Raw genomic sequence first — 16,551 nt, 5'->3', positions numbered from 1 at the left:
CAAACCGACCAATAATTCAATAATCGATAACTAAAACTATAAATGTAGCTCTTCTTACTGGGCGATTGCATCAACTTAGATGCTTCTCCTGTGTTCTACTGTGCTGCTTGTATTGTCCCCACATACCGCAGCACGCGACAAGGGCTGGCAGACCATAAATGTAACCGTTTCAGAGAGAAATGCGACCAATGTGACGATCTCGCGTTATATCGATTCGATGGTGAATGACGAAACACGGAGATTTTCTAAGGTTTTTACTACATATTAACACTTTTCACATTTTCTCGTGTTACGTGGCTGCCAGTCCTCGGTTCATGCAAAATCTTAAGGTCCTCGGTCATGTCCAAGGCACCAAACCGACCAATAATTTAATAATCGATAGCTAAAACTATAAATGTAGCTCTTCTTACTGGGCGATTGCATCAACTTAGATGCTTCTCCTGTGTTCTACTGTGCTGCTTGTATTGTCCCCACATACCGCAGCACGCGACAAGGGCTGGCAGACCATAAATGTAACCGTTTCAGAGAGAAATGCGACCAATGTGACGATCTCGCGTTATATCGATTCGATGGTGAATGACGAAACACGGAGATTTTCTAAGGTTTTTACTACATATTAACACTTTTCACATTTTCTCGTGTTACGTGGCTGCCAGTCCTCGGTTCATGCAAAATCTTAAGGTCCTCAGTCATGTCCAAGGCACCAAACCGACCAATAATTCAATAATCGATAACTAAAACTATAAATGTAGCTCTTCTTACTGGGCGATTGCATCAACTTAGATGCTTCTCCTGTGTTCTACTGTGCTGCTTGTATTGCCCCCACATACCGCAGTACGCGACAAGGGCTGGCAGACCATAAATGTAACCGTTTCAGAGAGAAATGCGACCAATGTGACGATCTCGCGTTATATCGATTCGATGGTGAATGACGAAACACGGAGATTTTCTAAGGTTTTTACTACATATTAACACTTTTCACATTTTCTCGTGTTACGTGGCTGCCAGTCCTCGGTTCATGCAAAATCTTAAGGTCCTAGGTCATGTCCAAGGCACCAAACCGACCAATAATTCAATAATCGATAACTAAAACTATAAATGTAGATCTTCTTACTGGGCGATTGCATCAACTTAGATGCTTCTCCCGTGTTCTACTGTGAGCTTGTATTGTCCCCACATACTGTAGCACGCGACAAGGGCTGGCAGACCATAAATGTAACCGTTTCATAGAGAAATGCGACCAATGTGACGATCTCGCGTTATATCGATTCGATGGCGAATGACGAAACACGGAGATTTTCTAAGGTTTTTACCACATATTAACACTTTTCACATTTTCTCGTGTTAAGTGGCTGCCAGTCCTCGGTTCATGCAAAATCTTAAGGTCCTCGGTCATGTCCAAGGTACCAAACCGACCAATAATTCAGTAATCGATAACTAAAACTATAAATGTAGCTCTTCTTACTGGGCGATTGCATCAACTTAGATGCTTCTCCTGTGTTCTACTGTGCTGCTTGTATTGTCCCCACATACCGCAGCACGCGACAAGGGCTGGCAGACCATAAATGTAACCGTTTCAGAGAGAAATGCGACCAATGTGACGATCTCGCGTTATATCGATTCGATGGTGAATGACGAAACACGGAGATTTTCTAAGGTTTTTACTACATATTAACACTTTTCACATTTTCTCGTGTTACGTGGCTGCCAGTCCTCGGTTCATGCAAAATCTTAAGGTCCTCGGTCATGTCCAAGGCACCAAACCGACCAATAATTCAATAATCGATAACTAAAACTATAAATGTAGCTCTTCTTACTGGGCGATTGCATCAACTTAGATGCTTCTCCTGTGTTCTACTGTGCTGCTTGTATTGTCCCCACATACCGCAGCACGCGACAAGGGCTGGCAGACCATAAATGTAACCGTTTCAGAGAGAAATGCGACCAATGTGACGATCTCGCGTTATATCGATTCGATGGTGAATGACGAAACACGGAGATTTTCTAAGGTTTTTCTACATATTAACACTTTTCACATTTTCTCGTGTTACGTGGCTGCCAGTCCTCGGTTCATGCAAAATCTTAAGGTCCTCGTTCATGTCCTAGGCACCAAACCGACCAATACTTCAATAATCGATAACTAAAACTATAAATGTAGCTCTTCTTACTAGGCGATTGCATCAACTTAGATGCTTCTCCTGTGTTCTACTGTGAGCTTGTATTGTCCCCACATACCGCAGCACGCGACAAGGGCTGGCAGACCATAAATGTAACCGTTTCAGAGAGAATTGCGACCAATGTGACGATCTCGCGTTATATCGATTCGATGGTGAATGACGAAACACGGAGATTTTCTAAGGTTTTTACTACATATTAACACTTTTCACATTTTCTCGTGTTACGTGGCTGCCAGTCCTCGGTTCATGCAAAATCTTAAGGTCCTCAGTCATGTCCAAGGCACCAAACCGACCAATAATTCAATAATCGATAACTAAAACTATAAATGTAGCTCTTCTTACTGGGCGATTGCATCAACTTAGATGCTTCTCCTGTGTTCTACTGTGCTGCTTGTATTGTCCCCACACACCGCAGTACGCGACAAGGGCTGGCAGACCATAAATGTAACCGTTTCAGAGAGAAATGCGACCAATGTGACGATCTCGCGTTATATCGATTCGATGGTGAATGACGAAACACGGAGATTTTCTAAGGTTTTTACTAGATATTAACACTTTTCACTTTTTCTCGTGTTACGTGGGTACCAGTCCTCGGTTCATGCAAAATCTTAAGGTCCTCGGTCATGTCCAAGGCATCAAACCGACCAATAATTCAACAATTGATAACTAAAACTATAAATGTAGCTCTTCTTACTGGGCGATTGCATCAACTTAGATGCTTCTCCTGTGTTCTACTGTGAGCTTGTATTTTCCCCACATACCGCAGCACGCGACAAGGGCTGGCAGACCATAAATGTAACCGTTTCAGAGAGAAATGCGACCAATGTGACGATCTCGCGTTATATCGATTCGATGGTGAATGACGAAACACGGAGATTTTCTAAGGTTTTTACTACATATTAACACTTTTCACATTTTCTCGTGTTACGTGGCTGCCAGTCCTCGGTTCATGCAAAATCTTAAGGTCCTCAGTCATGTCCAAGGCACCAAACCGACCAATAATTCAATAATCGATAACTAAAACTATAAATGTAGCTCTTCTTACTGGGCGATTGCATCAACTTAGATGCTTCTCCTGTGTTCTACTGTGCTGCTTGTATTGCCCCCACATACCGCAGTACGCGACAAGGGCTGGCAGACCATAAATGTAACCGTTTCAGAGAGAAATGCGACCAATGTGACGATCTCGCGTTATATCGATTCGATGGTGAATGACGAAACACGGAGATTTTCTAAGGTTTTTACTACATATTAACACTTTTCACATTTTCTCGTGTTACGTGGCTGCCAGTCCTCGATTCATGCAAAATCTTAAGGTCCTCGGTCATGTCCAAGGCACCAAACCGACCAATAATTCAATAATCGATAACTAAAACTATAAATGTAGCTCTTCTTACTGGGCGATTGCATCAACTTAGATGCTTCTCCCGTGTTCTACTGTGAGCTTGTATTGTCCCCACATACTGTAGCACGCGACAAGGGCTGGCAGACCATAAATGTAACCGTTTCATAGAGAAATGCGACCAATGTGACGATCTCGCGTTATATCGATTCGATGGCGAATGACGAAACACGGAGATTTTCTAAGGTTTTTACCACATATTAACACTTTTCACATTTTCTCGTGTTAAGTGGCTGCCAGTCCTCGGTTCATGCAAAATCTTAAGGTCCTCGGTCATGTCCAAGGCACCAAACCGACCAATAATTCAGTAATCGATAACTAAAACTATAAATGTAGCTCTTCTTACTGGGCGATTGCATCAACTTAGATGCTTCTCCTGTGTTCTACTGTGCTGCTTGTATTGTCCCCACATACCGCAGCACGCGACAAGGGCTGGCAGACCATAAATGTAACCGTTTCAGAGAGAAATGCGACCAATGTGACGATCTCGCGTTATATCGATTCGATGGTGAATGACGAAACACGGAGATTTTCTAAGGTTTTTACTACATATTGACACTTTTCACATTTTCTCGTGTTACGTGGCTGCCAGTCCTCGGTTCATGCAAAATCTTAAGGTCCTAGGTCATGTCCAAGGCACCAAACCGACCAATAATTCAATAATCGATAACTAAAACTATAAATGTAGCTCTTCTTACTGGGCGATTGCATCAACTTAGATGCTTCTCCTGTGTTCTACTGTGCTGCTTGTATTGTCCCCATATACCGCAGCACGCGACAAGGGCTGGCAGACCATAAATGTAACCGTTTCAGAGAGAAATGCGACCAATGTGACGATCTCGCGTTATATCGATTCGATGGTGAATGACGAAACACGGAGATTTTCTAAGGTTTTTACTACATATTAACACTTTTCACATTTTCTCGTGTTACGTGGCTGCCAGTCCTCGGTTCATGCAAAATCTTAAGGTCCTCGTTCATGTCCAAGGCACCAAACCGACCAATAATTCAATAATCGATAACTAAAACTATAAATGTAGCTCTTCTTACTAGGCGATTGCATCAACTTAGATGCTTCTCCTGTGTTCTACTGTGAGCTTGTATTGTCCCCACATACCGCAGCACGCGACAAGGGCTGGCAGACCATAAATGTAACCGTTTCAGAGAGAATTGCGACCAATGTGACGATCTCGCGTTATATCGATTCGATGGTGAATGACGAAACACGGAGATTTTCTAAGGTTTTTACTACATATTAACACTTTTCACATTTTCTCGTGTTACGTGGCTGCCAGTCCTCGGTTCATGCAAAATCTTAAGGTCCTCAGTCATGTCCAAGGCACCAAACCGACCAATAATTCAATAATCGATAACTAAAACTATAAATGTAGCTCTTCTTACTGGGCGATTGCATCAACTTAGATGCTTCTCCTGTGTTCTACTGTGCTGCTTGTATTGTCCCCACATACCGCAGTACGCGACAAGGGCTGGCAGACCATAAATGTAACCGTTTCAGAGAGAAATGCGACCAATGTGACGATCTCGCGTTATATCGATTCGATGGTGAATGACGAAACACGGAGATTTTCTAAGGCTTTTACTACATATTAACACTTTTCACATTTTCTCGTGTTACGTGGCTGCCAGTCCTCGGTTCATGCAAAATCTTAAGGTCCTCGGTCATGTCCAAGGCACCAAACCGACCAATAATTCAATAATCGATAGCTAAAACTATAAATGTAGCTCTTCTTACTGGGCGATTGCATCAACTTAGATGCTTCTCCTGTGTTCTACTGTGCTGCTTGTATTGTCCCCACATACCGCAGCACGCGACAAGGGCTGGCAGACCATAAATGTAACCGTTTCAGAGAGAAATGCGACCAATGTGACGATCTCGCGTTATATCGATTCGATGGTGAATGACGAAACACGGAGATTTTCTAAGGTTTTTACTAGATATTAACACTTTTCATATTTTCTCGTGTTACGCGGGTACCAGTCCTCGGTTCATGCAAAATCTTAAGGTCCTCGGTCATGTCCAAGGCACCAAACCGACCAATAATTCAATAATCGATAACTAAAACTATAAATGTAGCTCTTCTTACTGGGCGATTGCATCAACTTAGATGCTTCTCCTGTGTTCTACTGTGCTGCTTGTATTGCCCCCACATACCGCAGTACGCGACAAGGGCTGGCAGACCATAAATGTAACCGTTTCAGAGAGAAATGCGACCAATGTGACGATCTCGCGTTATATCGATTCGATGGTGAATGACGAAACACGGAGATTTTCTAAGGTTTTTACTACATATTAACACTTTTCACATTTTCTCGTGTTACGTGGCTGCCAGTCCTCGGTTCATGCAAAATCTTAAGGTCCTCGGTCATGTCCAAGGCACCAAACCGACCAATAATTCAATAATCGATAACTAAAACTATAAATGTAGCTCTTCTTACTGGGAGATTGCATCAACTTAGATGCTTCTCCTGTGTTCTACTGTGAGCTTGTATTGTCCCCACATACCGTAGCACGCGACAAGGGCTGGCAGACCATAAATGTAACCGTTTCATAGAGAAATGCGACCAATGTGACGATCTCGCGTTATATCGATTCGATGGCCAATGACGAAACACGGAGATTTTCTAAGGTTTTTACCACATATTAACACTTTTCACATTTTCGCGTGTTAAGTGGCTGCCAGTCCTCGGTTCATGCAAAATCTTAAGGTCCTCGGTCATTTCCAAGGCACCAAACCGACCAATATTTCAATAATCGATAACTAAAACTATAAATGTAGCTCTTCTTACTGGGCGATTGCATCAACTTAGATGCTTCTCCTGTGTTCTACTGTGCTGCTTGTATTGTCCCCACATACCGCAGCACGCGACAAGGGCTGGCAGACCATAAATGAAACCGTTTCAGAGAGAAATGCGACCAATGTGACGATCTCGCGTTATATCGATTCGATGGTGAATGACGAAACACGGAGATTTTCTAAGGTTTTTACTACCTATTAACACTTTTCACATTTTCTTGTGTTACGTGGCTGCCAGACCTCGGTTCATGCAAAATCTTAAGGTCCTAGGTCATGTCCAAGGCACCAAACCGACCAATAATTCAATAATCGATAACTAAAACTATAAATGTAGCTCTTCTTACTGGGCGATTGCATCAACTTAGATGCTTCTCCTGTGTTCTACTGTGCTGCTTGTATTGTCCCTACATACCGCAGCACGCGACAAGAGCTGGCAGACCATAAATGTAACCGTTTCAGAGAGAAATGCGACCAATGTGACGATCTCGCGTTATATCGATTCGATGGTGAATGACGAAACACGGAGATTTTCTAAGGTTTTTACTACATATTAACACTTTTCACATTTTCTCGTGTTACGTGGCTGCCAGTCCTCGGTTCATGCAAAATCTTAAGGTCCTCGGTCATGTCCTAGGCACCAAACCGACCAATAATTCAATAATCGATAACTAAAACTATAAATGTAGCTCTTCTTACTGGGCGATTGCATCAACTTAGATGCTTCTCCTGTGTTCTACTGTGCTGCTTGTATTGTCCCCACATACCGCAGCACGCGACAAGGGCTGGCAGACCATAAATGTAACCGTTTCAGAGAGAAATGCGACCAATGTGACGATCTCGCGTTATATCGATTCGATGGTGAATGACGAAACACCGAGATTTTCTAAGGTTTTTACTACATATTAACACTTTTCACATTTCTCGTGTTACGTGGCTGCCAGTCCTCGGTTCATGCAAAATCTTAAGGTCCTCGGTCATGTCCAAGGCACCAAACCGACCAATAATTCAATAATCGATAACTAAAACTATAAATGTAGCTCTTCTTACTAGGCGATTGCATCAACTTAGATGCTTCTCGTGTGTTCTACTGTGAGCTTGTATTGTCCCCACATACCGCAGCACGCGACAAGGGCTGGCAGACCATAAATGTAACCGTTTCAGAGAGAATTGCGACCAATGTGACGATCTCGCGTTATATCGATTCGATGGTGAATGACGAAACACGGAGATTTTCTAAGGTTTTTACTACATATTAACACTTTTCACATTTTCTCGTGTTACGTGGCTGCCAGTCCTCGGTTCATGCAAAATCTTAAGGTCCTCAGTCATGTCCAAGGCACCAAACCGACCAATAATTCAATAATCGATAACTAAAACTATAAATGTAGCTCTTCTTACTGGGCGATTGCATCAACTTAGATGCTTCTCCTGTGTTCTACTGTGCTGCTTGTATTGTCCCCACATACCGCAGTACGCGACAAGGGCTGGCAGACCATAAATGTAACCGTTTCAGAGAGAAATGCGACCAATGTGACGATCTCGCGTTATATCGATTCGATGGTGAATGACGAAACACGGAGATTTTCTAAGGTTTTTACTACATATTAACACTTTTCACATTTTCTCGTGTTACGTGGCTGCCAGTCCTCGGTTCATGCAAAATCTTAAGGTCCTCGGTCATGTCCAAGGCACCAAACCGACCAATAATTCAATAATCGATAACTAAAACTATAAATGTAGCTCTTCTTACTGGGCGATTGCATCAACTTAGATGCTTCTCCTGTGTTCTACTGTGAGCTTGTATTGTCCCCACATACCGCAGCACGCGACAAGGGCTGGCAGACCATAAATGTAACCGTTTCAGAGAGAAATGCGACCAATGTGACGATCTCGCGTTATATCGATTCGATGGTGAATGACGAAACACGGAGATTTTCTAAGGTTTTTACTACATATTAACACTTTTCACATTTTCTCGTGTTACGTGGCTGCCAGTCCTCGGTTCATGCAAAATCTTAAGGTCCTCGGTCATGTCCAAGGCACCAAACAGAGCAATAATTCAATAATCGATAACTAAAACTATAAATGTAGCTCTTCTTACTGGGCGATTGCATCAACTTAGATGCTTCTCCTGTGTTCTACTGTGAGCTTGTATTGTCCCCACATACCGCAGCACGCGACAAGGGCTGGCAGACCATAAATGTAACCGTTTCAGAGAGAAATGCGACCAATGTGACGATATCGCGTTATATCGATTCGATGGTGAATGACGAAACATGGAGATTTTCTAAGGTTTTTACTACATATTAACACTTTTCACATTTTCTCGTGTTACGTGGCTGCCAGTCCTCGGTTCATGCAAAATCTTAAGGTCCTCGGTCATGTCCAAGGCACCAAACCGACCAATAATTCAATAATCGATAACTAAAACTATAAATGTAGCTCTTCTTACTAGGCGATTGCATCAACTTAGATGCTTCTCCTGTGTTCTACTGTGAGCTTGTATTGTCACCACATACCGCAGCACGCGACAAGGGCTGGCAGACCATAAATGTAACCGTTTCATAGAGAAATGCGACGAATGTGACGATCTCGCGTTATATCGATTCGATGGCGAATGGCGAAACACGGAGATTTTCTAAGGTTTTTACCACATATTAACACTTTTCACATTTTCTCGTGTTAAGTGGCTGCCAGTCCTCGGTTCATGCAAAATCTTAAGGTCCTCGGTCATGTCCAAGGCACCAAACCGACCAATATTTCAATAATCGATAACTAAAACTATAAATGTAGCTCTTCTTACTGGGCGATTGCATCAACTTAGATGCTTCTCCTGTGTTCTACTGTGCTGCTTGTATTGTCCCCACATACCGCAGCACGCGACAAGGGCTGGCAGACCATAAATGTAACCGTTTCAGAGAGAAATGCGACCAATGTGACGATCTCGCGTTATATCGATTCGATGGTGAATGACGAAACACGGAGATTTTCTAAGGTTTTTACTACATATTAACACTTTTCACATTTTCTCGTGTTACGTGGCTGCCAGTCCTCGGTTCATGCAAAATCTGAAGGTCCTCGGTCATGTCCAAGGCACCAAACCGACCAATAATTCAATAATCGATTACTAAAACTATAAATGTAGCTCTTCTTACTGGGCGATTGCATCAACTTAGATGCTTCTCCTGTGTTCTACTGTGCTGCTTGTATTGTCCCCAGATACCGCAGCACGCGACAAGGGCTGGCAGACCATAAATGTAACCGTTTCAGAGAGAAATGCGACCAATGTGACGATCTCGCGTTATATCGATTCGATGGTGAATGACGAAACACGGAGATTTTCTAAGGTTTTTACTACATATTAACACTTTTCACATTTTCTCGTGTTACGTGGCTGCCGGTCCTCGGTTCATGCAAAATCTTAAGGTCCTCGGTCATGTCCAAGACACCAAACCGACCAATAATTCAATAATCGATAACTAAAACTATAAATGTAGCTCTTCTTACTGGGCGATTGCATCAACTTAGATGCTTCTCCTGTGTTCTACTGTGAGCTTGTATTGTCCCCACATACCGCAGCACGCGACAAGGGCTGGCAGACCATAAATGTAACCGTTTCAGAGAGAAATGCGACCAATGTGACGATCTCGCGTTATATCGATTCGATGGTGAATGACGAAACACGGAGATTTTCTAAGGTTTTTACTACCTATTAACACTTTTCACATTTTCTCGTGTTACGTGACTGCCAGTCCTCGGTTCATGCAAAATCTTAAGGTCCTCGGTCATGTCCAAGGCACTAAACCGACCAATAATTCAATAATCGATAACTAAAACTATAAATGTAGCTCTTCTTACTGGGCGATTGCATCAACTTAGATGCTTCTCCTGTGTTCTACTGTGCTGCTTGTATTGTCCCCACATACCGCAGCACGCGACAAGGGCTGGCAGACCATAAATGTAACCGTTTCAGAGAGAAATGCGACCAATGTGACGATCTCGCGTTATATCGATTCGATGGTGAATGACGAAACACGGAGATTTTCTAAGGTTTTTACTACATATTAACACTTTTCACATTTTCTCGTGTTACGTGGCTGCCAGTCCTCGGTTCATGCAAAATCTTAAGGTCCTCGGTCATGTCCAAGGCACCAAACCGACCAATAATTCAATAATCGATAACTAAAACTATAAATGTAGCTCTTCTTACTGGGCGATTGCATCAACTTAGATGCTTCTCCTGTGTTCTACTGTGCTACTTGTATTGTCCCCACATAACCCAGCACGCGACAAGGGCTGGCAGACCATAAATGTAACCGTTTCAGAGAGAAATGCGACCAATGTGACGATATCGCGTTATATCGATTCGATGGTGAATGACGAAACACGGAGATTTTCTAAGGTTTTTACTACATATTAACACTTTTCACATTTTCTCGTGTTACGTGGGTACCAGTCCTCGGTTCATGCAAAATCTTCAGATCCTCGGTCATGTCCAAGGCACCAAACCGACCAATAATTCAATAATCGATAACTAAAACTATAAATGTAGCTCTTCTCACTGGGCGATTGCATCAACTTAGATGCTTCTCCTGTGTTCTACTGTGCTGCTTGTATTGTCCCCACATACCGCAGCACGCGACAAGGGCTGGCAGACCATAAATGTAACCGTTTCAGAAAGAAATGCGACCAACGTGACGATCTCGAGTTATATCGATTCGATGGTGAATGACGAAACACGGAGATTTTCTAAGGTTTTTACTACCTATTAACACTTTTCACATTTTCTCGTGTTACGTGGCTGCCAGTCCTCGGTTCATGCAAAATCTTAAGATCCTAGGTCATGTCCAAGGCACCAAACCGACCAATAATTCAATAATCGATAACTAAAACTATAAATGTAGCTCTTCTTACTGGGCGATTGCATCAACTTAGATGCTTCTCCTGTGTTCTACTGTGCTGCTTGTATTGTCCCCACATACCGCAGCACGCGACAAGGGCTGGCAGACCATAAATGTAACCGTTTCAGAGAGAAATGCGACCAATGTGACGATCTCGCGTTATATCGATTCGATGGTGAATGACGAAACACGGAGATTTTCTAAGGTTTTTATTACCTATTAACACTTTTCACATTTTCTCGTGTTACGTGGCTGCCAGTCCTCGGTTCATGCAAAATCTTAAGGTTCTAGGTCATGTCCAAGGCACCAAACCGACCAATAATTCAATAATCGATAACTAAAACTATAAATGTAGTTCTTACTGGGCGATTGCATCAACTTAGATGCTTCTCCTGTGTTCTACTGTGCTGCTTGTATTGTCCCCTCATACCGCAGCACGCGACAAGGGCTGGCAGACCATAAATGTAACCGTTTCAGAGAGAAATGCGACCAATGTGACGATCTCGCGTTATAGCGATTCGATGGTGAATGACGAAACACGGAGATTTTCTAAGGTTTTTACTACATATTAACCCTTTTCACATTTTCTCGTGTTACGTGGCTGCCAGTCCTCGGTTCATGCAAAATCTTAAGGTCCTCGGTCATGTCCAAGGCACCAAACCGACCAATAATTCAATAATCGATAACTAAAACTATAAATGTAGCTCTTCTCACTGGGCGATTGCATCAACTTAGATGCTTCTCCTGTGTTCTACTGTGCTGCTTGTATTGTCCCCACATACCGCAGCACGCGACAAGGGCTGGCAGACCATAAATGTAACCGTTTCAGAGAGAAATGCGACCAATGTGACGATCTCGCGTTATATCGATTCGATGGTGAATGACGAAACACGGAGATTTTCTAAGGTTTTTACTACATATTAAAAGTTTTCACATTTTCTCGTGTTACGTGGCTGCCAGTCCTCGGTTCATGTAAAATCTTAAGGTCCTAGGTCATGTCCAAGGCACCAAACCGACCAATAATTCAATAATCGATAAGTAAAACTATAAACGTAGCTCTTCTTACTGGGCGATTGCATCAACTTAGATGCTTCTCCTGTGTTCTACTGTGCTGCTTGTATTGTCCCCACATACCGCAGCACGCGACAAGGGCTGGCAGACCATAAATGTAACCGTTTCAGAGAGAATTGCGACCAATGTGACGATCTCGCGTTATATCGATTCGATGGTGAATGACGAAACACGGAGATTTTCTAAGGTTTTTACTACATATTAACACTTTTCACTTTTTCTCGTGTTACGTGGCTGCCAGTCCTCGGTTCATGCAAAATCTTAAGGTCCTCGGTCATGTCCAAGGCACCAAACCGACCAATAATTCAGTAATCGATAACTAAAACTATAAATGTAGCTCTTCTTACTGGGCGATTGCATCAACTTAGATGCTTCTCCTGTGTTCTACTGTGCTGCTTGTATTGTCCCCACATACCGCAGCACGCGACAAGGGCTGGCAAACCATAAATGTAACCGTTTCAGAGAGAAATGCGACCAATGTGACGATCTCGCGTTATATCGATTCGATGGTGAATGACGAAACACGGAGATTTTCTAAGGTTTTTACTACATATTGTTGTGTCGATTCCCTAAGGTCTCGACACAATGAGTGGCTAGGTGCACGCGAAACTAACGCAGACGGGCGTAAATTCTGAAACAGGAGACTGGATGAAAAACTATAAAGAAAAGAAGAGAGATTGTCATCTACTTAACTTTTAATGATGTTCTTCTTGTTGAAATACATCTCTTGCATAGTAGTAAGCAATTAGCAATGATACACATGGCGCCTTGCTAGGTAGTAGCGATGGACTAGCTGAAGGCTATTTAATCTGTCTCTCGGCAAATGAGAGGAAGACGTGATACGTCTTGTCGCAAGCTATGTCGTCCGTACAACTGGGGCGAGGTCAAGTCCGTGTCTTGTGACCTGCCCTGTGGTGGCGCTACGTTTGCGAATACACAGTGGCGACACGCGGGTCCGACATGTACTACAGGACCGCGGCCGATTTAAGTTACCACCTAGCAAGTGTGGTGTCTAGCGGTGACACCACATTCCTCCCCCGCAAATCGGCGAACGGTCGTGAGATAAGGCTTCCGCCCGCCGTGGGGAGGACCCCATGTTGACGTATGCGATGAGGTGGGGAGCCTAACAACAGGCGAGGCTGTGCCACCCGCACCCGGCCATTCGGTCCGAGGGGAGCTAGGAAACGCCTGCAAACCTAGTCCAGGGTGCACGTCAACATGAGGTGTTTGCGCACGGAATGATATAAGAGGAGCCGCGGGGTCGACCTCCATGTGGTCGGAGCACCCGACGGGCGAAGACGACATCTGGTCCGGAGCGGGCAAGAGGTCCATGGCGGAGGACGGCTGGTCACGGGAAGCAAGCGGCGGCGCGTGACCCAGGGAGGCGCGAGGCGGCTGCAGCGAAGCGTCCGCTGCTGGCGGCGCCGGCGGCGGCTGCGGCGGCGCGACGCCATGAGGCAAAATGGAAGGCATCGTCGGTAACACCTGGGGATGAGGCGAGCCAGTAGATGGGTCCCCAGGGCGCTGACCTGACGGCTCCGTCGCTGAAAGCAGACGGGGAGCGGCAGAACCCAGGCGACGACAGAGGCGCAGCTGATTGAGATGCCGACGCACCTCACCAGAGGCCCCCAAAACCAAATACATCGCGCGGCCGAGGCAGCGAAGAATGCGCCCTGCGAGCCAACGCTGTGAACCGCGATAGTTGCGATAATAGACAACGTCGCCAGGAGCAAAAGCAGGAGTCTGCCGCTGCACAGGAACCTGATGTGGCGGATGCAGCAAAGACATCAGAGTTCGATGAGTGCGACCATGGAGCAACTCAGCCGGCGAGCGACCATCGCGGGGCTGAGAGCGATATGAGGACAAAAAGAGCAACAAAGCGTCCTCCCGAGAATGCGACTCTTTCAACTTCAACATCTGTGACTTGAAAGTCCGGACCAATCGTTCAGCGGCACCGTTTGACTGAGGCGAAAACGGCGCGGATGTCAGATGTTGAATACCATTGGCCTTGCAGAACGACTGAAATTCGGCGGACATGAATTGTGGGCCATTGTCGGAAACAATAGTCTGCGGAAGACCTTCAATGCAAAAGATAGCAGACAAGGCTTGGATGGTGGCAGAAGACGTCGTGGAAGACATCCGGACAACAAAAGGAAAATTACTGAAAGCATCGACCACAACCAACCATCGAGCATTCCAGAATGGACCAGCAAAATCGATGTGCAAGCGTTGCCAAGGGGAAGTGGCTTTCGGCCATGCAAAGAATTTCCGCGGCGGTGCGGATTGTTGTTCGGCACACGCCACGCAAGAGGAGCACATATTCGTAATCGCAGCATCGATTCCGAACCAAGTACAGTGCTGTCGAGCAAGTTGTTTCGTTCGCACTATACCCCAATGTCCTTGGTGAAGAAGCTTTAAGACAGAGGACCGTAACGAACGTGGGACCACGACTCGGGATTGATCATTATCGGAACGCAACAACAAAACACCACGTCGGACAAAAAGTCTCTCCTTGTGGGCAAAAAATCGGCGAACCAAAGGATCCTCGATCCGTGACTTTGACAAGGGCCATTGCGTAGCAACAAAACGCAAAACGGGAGCAAGGACAGGGTCAGCAGCTGTGGCTGTAGCTACACGACGAAAATCAATCGGAAACGATGCGACCACGTCATCGGCTTCCGAATCAAGGAACATGCAAGCAAGTTCGGAAGAATCGAATGCTTTATCCTCAGCAACAGGCAAACGGGACAACGCATCAGCGTTTCCGTGCTTAGCAGTGGACCGATACAAGATATCGTAGCGGTACTGCGAGAGAAAAAGAGACCAGCGAATGAATTTCTGCGCTGTACGTGGAGGTACAGGCTTGTTCGGATGAAAAAGCGATGTCAAAGGCTTGTGGTCCGTGATGATGGTAAAGTGACGACCATACAAGAAATCGTGAAACTTTGTTACACCAAACACAAGAGCCAAAGCTTCCTTCTCTATTTGTGAATAATTCCTTTGCGCAGATGAGAGCAATTTGGACGCAAAGGCAATAGGGCGATCATGCGAGCCATCCTTGTGCGCAAGCACAGCACCGATCCCGAAATCCGATGCATCTACCATCAACAAAAGGGGTTTTCGGGGATCGAATGGCGTAAGGCAAGTATTTGAAAGTAACGCCGATTTCAACTGGCGAAAGGCGCGTTCGCATTCCGTCGTCCAGACGAACGGAACACCTTTACGGCGTAAGCGATGAAGCGGAGCTGAAATGGAAGAAGCATTGCGCACAAATCGATGATAATAATTTACCTTACCCAGCACACTCTGTAGCTGTTTTAAGTTCTGCGGTGACGGCAAGTCCTGAATGGCACGAAGGTGCTCTGGACTCGGATGTATTCCTTGGGCATTTATGACATGCCCCAGGTACGGTAAGTCACGAGCAAAAAACACACATTAGCCCTTCCGCAAGCGAAGCCCATTCTGACGCAAGACCTGAAATAATGTCCGGAGATTCTGCAAATGTTCGGCTTCTGTCTTTCCTGAGAGCACAATATCGTCCAGAGAGTTCGCAGCCGTAGGGACCGACGCACAAATAGTTTGTAAATATTGCTGAAATAAAGCAGGGGCGGATGCACACCCGAATGGCAGTCTTGTGAAGCGATACAAGCCAAGATGCGTGTTAACCACTAAGACGCGCTGGGATTCTTCGTCCACAGGTATTTGCAAGTACGCATCTGCTAGGTCCAATTTTGAAAAATACTTTCCCGGGCACAGTTTGTCAAAAAGATCTTCCGGGCGGGGCAAAGGAAAAGTAGCAGTCACTAGTTGTGGATTCACAGTTGCTTTGAAGTCCACGCAAAGTCTCAATTTTCCGGAAGGTTTTTGGCAAAATTACTAAGGGTGAGGCCCAGAGAGAAGCCTGCACACGTTCAATGACACCTTGAGATTCTAATTCGGCTAATGTTCTTGCGACCTCATCACGCAATGCGTGGGGAACATTGCGCGCTCTGAAAAAGTTCGGTTGCGCGTTGTCTTTCAGTTCCAAATGCGCTTCATAGTTCTTAGCGCAACCAAGGCCCGGTGCAAAAATGTCTGCAAATTCTTCACAAAGGCTAGAAACACTGGCGAAAGGCACAGTCTGATTCACTGATAGGACCTGATTTACAATAGACATATTAAACAATTGAAACAAATCTAAACCA

The sequence above is a fragment of the Schistocerca nitens genome, chromosome 12, assembly GCF_023898315.1.
Source record: "Schistocerca nitens isolate TAMUIC-IGC-003100 chromosome 12, iqSchNite1.1, whole genome shotgun sequence".
Taxonomy (NCBI): Eukaryota; Metazoa; Arthropoda; class Insecta; order Orthoptera; family Acrididae; genus Schistocerca; species Schistocerca nitens.
This window is presented reverse-complemented; position numbering follows the sequence as displayed.